At 44.1% G+C, this 6,208-nt stretch overlaps 1 pseudogene; it reads left to right on the forward strand.

Moving 5' to 3' along the window:
- Positions 1-1,692: 1,692 nt before the first annotated feature.
- Positions 1,693-2,343, forward strand: LOC125407803 (heterogeneous nuclear ribonucleoprotein H2-like; annotated as a pseudogene).
- The last annotated feature ends 3,865 nt before the right edge of the window (positions 2,344-6,208 follow it).

Consider the following 6,208-nt stretch of genomic DNA (forward strand, 5'->3'; position numbering starts at 1 on the left):
TGACCTAAATGCCCATTACTGAGTGAATCACAGGCCCACCTGGAGATACTGCACAGGGAGCGGAGGCTCTCTGTCCAAGTCCCCAGCTGACCATTCTCATTCAGGACCCGTTTCATAATCTGCAGTCATGTCATTTTCTGTGAGCACACTTCTAAGAGACTTGGTCTATCTTTTCTCCTACTCTGGATCCAACTGTTCACAGCTGCAGTGTGACTTTGTTGAAGCCCTAACTTAGATCACAGGATTCCCAGTTCCAAAGCTTCCCCGCACTCCCTTGCCTCCGTCCTGGGCTAGGCCCTCCTGGACAGCGTCAGTGAAGGCTCCCAAATTCCATCGTCCTTCATCTTCCTGTGATGGTTCTTCTTGGCTATCGGCTTGACTAGGTCTGGAATCAACTAAGAGATGTGCCTCGGGGTGAGTCTGTCAAGGTGTTCTCTAGAAGCCTTAACTAAAGATGAAGACCCTTCCCTGAATGGGCATCCATCTCTGGCCTAGATAGAAAGAGGTTCCAAGGAAAAGCCCTTGCATTTGCCTGCGGGCGAGTGTGTACACTGTTGCTGCCACTGATACTGCCCTCCTTTGGGACGTCAGAACCTAGCTTCTGCTTTCCAGCGTGCACTGACGACCAGTGGCTGTCCAAGAATCCTTCAAGCCTTCAAAACCAGATTGGAACTGCTAAGGCTTCCAGCCTTGTAGACTAAACACCTGCCAGGCTTTTCAAGCCTTCCAGTGGGAAAATAGTCATTGTTGGACTACCCACTCCCTACTGTACAAACCAACTGAAGAAGTCCTCCTTTAATATAGCTTGCTTCTATTGGTTCTTTTCCTGTAGCGTACTAGTCAACTTCCTTTCATCCCTGATTGCCAGCTACATACTCCTTCTCCCTTGGTCCCTAAATGGCACCATCCTCTTTCAGGCTACCCATCACTGACAGCCAGGTGAGAGGAAGTGACTTGTCTCGCTGTTCTAGAATAATTTGCCTACTATATATCTCCCTAGATCGCCCCTTGGCTACTTTCATCCTGCCCAACCCAGCACCCACACAGCACATGGAGGATGTCTCTAAACATGCACAGCTCCTTGGAGAACATGCACAGGTGTTTTCTGCATGTATAATTTGAATTTGCAGACGCGCTTCTTGGTGAAGATCCTGGGATTACCCTTGTCGTGCTTAGCTGATAAATTGTAATCGTGTTTTGCTTTTTTTTTTTTACTCTAAAATTCAAAATGAGGCTCAATGTATTCTTTTCATCGAAACCATAGAAGGCAGACTAAGTGTGGAGGCTCTGGTTGAATGTGAAACAGATGATGAAATCAGATAGCCTGGGAAAAAGACAGAGAAACGACAGGGCACAGATAATGTGAACGTATTCAGGTCAAACACCATTGAAGCAGATTGGGTGTTGAAGCATGCAGCCCCAAATAGTCATGATACGACCAATGACCTTTTTGCACAGCTTAGAGGACTCCCCTCTGGATGTAGCAAGCAAGAATCTTCTCAGGGCTGGAAATTGTGCCAAATGGAATAACTTTGCAGGTAGACTTCCAGAGGGTGAGTACACGGGAGCCTTTCTGTCATTTGTTTCCCTGGAAAGGCTCTAAAGATACATGAGGAAAGAAGATGGCACTGGCATATCGAAATATTTAAGAGCAATGAAGTTAGAACTCACTATAATTCACTACGAGAACATATGGCCATGCAGCAGCCAGGCCCCTGTGACAGACCTGTGGAGGGCAGAGGGTACAACAGAATTGGCAGAGGAGCTGGCTTTGAGAAATGAGGTGTTGTGTTTGTAGTGGCGGTTATAGAGACCATGTTGAGTATAATAACTATAATGATAGCTATGGGTTTGTTTCAGACAGATTTGGAAGAGACCTCAATTATTGTTTGCCGTGAATGTTGGACCACAGATAAGGGGATGGAGGCTCTGTTTTCCAGAGCACAACACTAGACACCGTATACACATACATACCTTACAAAGAACCACTGAGAAAGACATTTATTTGTCTTTGTTCACTACGCAAGCCTGGGATAAACCATACTGAGATTGGACCTGATAGCAGATTCACCAGTGAAGCCGCTATAGTTTGCAAGTGATGAAGATGCTGTTGCAGCTGCGTTGTAAGACAAAGCAAATACACAGCGCAGATATGTAGAGCTCTTCTTGAATTCTACAGCAGGATCAAGCAGTGGTGCTCACAGTAGCCAAACGCTAGGAGGCAAGGATTTGTCAAACAGTCCAGCTACAGTGGTCCAGCCAGCCAGTGGCAGAATAGTATGGAGGTGGCTAAGGCAGTGAATATGACCTAGTTTACAGGAAAACGCTAGTGACTTTCATTAAAACTTTGCATGAGTAGTCAAGGAGCAGTGAGTAGTGCTACTACACTAGGAAGCTGTGCATCTATGTTCATGGATGGATTGAGAAGGATGTCTAGCATGTCAGTGTGAGTGGTAGGTAAATGGGGAATGTAATTGCTTTGGATCATTGACTCTCAGTAATTTTTTTTAAAGAAAAGAAACCCTTGACTTACTTTAACAATTTCTACAATCCATCCCTGTGATTTATATTTACTCTCTTAAATGAACATTAGGGTCACTTGAAGGACTAAGGCTCAATATTGTCGAACACAGCTGTCACCTAGGATGATGAAGCAGTAAAGTTGAGTGAACTATTTGTTAAACAACTCTTCCAAAGAAGACAGAAGACAGATGGGCACAGAACAATGTCCATCCATAATTTGCTTCAAGTAAAAGCGCTAACCACTGGACATAACTGTCTTTTATCTAAACTGCCAAAGCTCTCCAGTGACGAAGGAGAAGAGGAACCAACTGCCTAGCTGCTCAGAGTAAGGTAGGACTGTCTTCCTACAGATTCCCAACCCTCAGGATCTTCTGAAGCCTGGTAGGCCCTACATCAACAGCAAAAGGCAATTACAGTCCTGAAGCCCCTGCCTTCAATGACCGTGGAGGACCCTGAGGAGTGGCTCTAGGGAGTCAATCTAGTAAGTTCTCTGTCATTTTTTAAAATCATTAACTCAAGTAAAATTTTATCTTTCTCAGAGATCTCTGATGCAGTTTGATGGCTGAGAGGTTTCGTCAGTTTAAAAAGGACAACCTCACAAAACAGATTTCAGCATAACTTCTTACCAGGTTTAAATAAAAGGTGTTTTAAGATGCGAAGCTCAGACCAAGAAGGTGTTTAAGGATATGAATGCAAGTCATTAAGATGTGTACCTGCAAGTTATAAAGGTCTGAGGAGAAATGCAAGTTATCTAATTTCTCTCCCATCAAGCTACCATTCATAGTCTTAACATTATCAGTAAAACACTGATAAGCAGTTAATCTAGCTCTGGCAGAGTACTACCACCACTATATTGCAAGATCAAGATTTTAAATTCTCCTTGGTCATTTTCTAAAGATAATTTTCACTGTGCAAAAACATCTGTCACAGTCATTCTGGTATCGATATGCTGCTGTTTATACAATGCATGTGTCTAAAACTTTGTGTTTACAAACTCAAAACAATCCCTGTGAGTTCCAGAGAGCCAAATTGAAGGATTCACCTTAAACAGGTCAGATACACTCTCCTCTTAGTTCTCTGACCTGACACCCTCCTCCTCAATTACCAGGACTTAAAGAAATTTTTTTTTCTTCCTAAACTTAACCTTGTCCTCGGCTCTGCCAACACCTTGTCAGGTTCGGGAGACACCAGATAGTTCCACACCACCAATCCTGCACAGGAGTGAAGCAACCAGCTACCCTAGGATGTGGCCAGCATCCCAACTTTCTCAGGTCCCGCAAGAATTTGACACCCACAAATCATCAGGAAGCGGTCTTGAGAATGTGGCACCCTCATCCTCTTAACCTGCCGTACCTAACTCCTCGCCTTTTTATTATAAGAAAAAGACGGGAATGTCATAATTATGCTGGCCTGCCCTGTCACCTGGGTAGCCTGTCCCTTTAGGAGACAAGCTCCGCACACTCCCTATCTCTCTCTTCCCTTCCTGTGGAGGCAAGCTGATCTCATGCCTTCTCTCTTTCTTTCTCTCTCCCTCCCTGTCTGTTTTTCTTCTGAAGAGGTAACCTCTGCTTCCCTCCTCCCCTCTCCTCTTTCCTCTCTTTCTCTCTCTCTTTCCCCCACACCCCTTTACCCTTATACCCTCCCGATAGACACTAAATAAACTCTCAATACCCAAGCTTTCTCAGCATGTCTGTCTCCCACCTACCATGGGACCTGCCAGGGTCACTCACATCATAAATCATAAAACTGTTGCCTTTGGATCAAAATGCATAGTTCCCAACTCCTTCTCCAGCACTGTATCTACCTGCATGCTTCCATACTCTCAGCCATCATGCTCCCTGCCATGATGATAATGGGCTGAGCCTCTGAAACAGTGAGCTGCCACCTCAACTCATAAGAGTTGCTATGGTTATGATGTCTCTTCACAGCATTAGAAACTCTAACTATGACAAGGTGATACCAGAGACAGAGATATTGCTATGATAGGCCTGTCCATGTTTTTATTTGGAGGGATTTGGACTTTGGTACTTTGGGTTAGGAAAGTAGGAGAATGTTAATGGACCATAGTAGTAGGTACATGAAAGATAATGATGCTGAGAATGATTTGAAATGTGTGTGGGGGGGAGTGGCTTAAGAGGTTCCATAGGAGAAGAATTTTAGTATGTTGCCTAGAGATCATTCTTTTGATATTTTGGTGAAGAATGTGGCTACTTCTTGCCATTGACCGAAGAGTCTGCCTGAAGTTGAAGTGAAGAGATTTGAATTAATTATGATGGCAGAGTAAATCTCAAAACAGTCTCATATGGACTCTCTGTTATATGGTTATTAGTGGTAACACTAGTGAAGATTTATAATGAAAAGGGGCAAACTGAACAAGGAAAAATACAAAATGTACAATTTGAGGGAAAAGGAACACCAGAAAGTGGAATGGAGCTAAAGTATGTGTTCAAGGAGATAAACAGATTAAGAAATGGAAGAAAGGGAGTGGTAACCTTAGGGCAAGATCCCACCCAGCTAAAATTTCAATTTGTGCAAAGAAATTAAATAAAATCTTAAAACAAAGTGTGTTGGTACACATCTTTAACCTCAGCACCCCCAGCACTTGGACGTAGAGGCTGGTGGATCTCTGAGTTTGAGGCTAGCTTGGTCTACAGATCAAGTTCAAGGACAGCTAAGCTTAGGCAATGAAGGAAACTATGGAAAACAGGAAGCTTGTGAATATGTAATTGAACGAGGGGGCCTTGTTTCATGGACATGTTCCCAAGCAAGCCACAGAACAAAGGGGCTATAGAATTTGCCTCCTGAACTAAGAAAAGCCTCTAAAGCAAGGCCCATGTCTGGAGTGTCTCTGAATGAAGCCCTAGAGAGTCCACTGTGTGAAACTGTGAAGTTGAAGGAAGCCATGATTGTCTTGGAGAGCCCAAGATATTGAAGATGCCAGAGTCATGGGATAGCTGCTGAGGGAACTGCTGAGAGGGAGAGGAATCAGCCCCAGAGAGAGAAGTCATTTGCAGTCAACAAAGTTGAAGGGAGTTGGAGATCTGAAGAGCGTTTTGACCCGGAGATGAAGAGTTTAGAGTTTGCCGAACTGGTTTCCATCTTGCTTTGGTCCAGTATTTCCTCACTCTGCTCCCTTCCCTACAGTTTGGAATGGTGATGTATATCCTGTGCCATTATATATTGAAGGTATATGATCTGGTTTTTTTTTATTTTGATTTTATAGGGGATTACAGTTAAGAGATTGCATGAATCTCAGAAAACACTTTGAACTTTTGACTTTTAAACATTGTTGAGAACTGTCATAGACTATGGGGACTTACGAAGTTGGACTAAATGCATTTTGACCTCTAGGGCGCTGCCTGTCCCAGTTCCTGGGAGCTGGGGTTACAGACACCCCTGGGGCCTCATTCTTAGGTGGTGACCCTTTATAGACAGAGCCATCCCTCAGTTTCACATCTGGCTCCTTATTTCCAAACACACCACGTCTCTGTCTTCCTCATCTCAGACGACAGCAGCTTGGCCCTCGGGTGTTTCAGACAATATGCTCACATTTGGCTTTGGTGCCCTTTTTCCCTCCATTGCTCCAGATTCTTAGGTGTATGCTGCCCACACTGCCTCCAGCATATCCTCCAGTCTCCTTTTTTCCCCACAGTCACTGCTACACCTGGGTCACAAATCTATGCGC

This window comes from Myodes glareolus, chromosome 10 (assembly GCF_982192425.1).
Source record: "Myodes glareolus chromosome 10, mMyoGla1.1, whole genome shotgun sequence".
NCBI lineage: Eukaryota > Metazoa > Chordata > Mammalia > Rodentia > Cricetidae > Myodes > Myodes glareolus.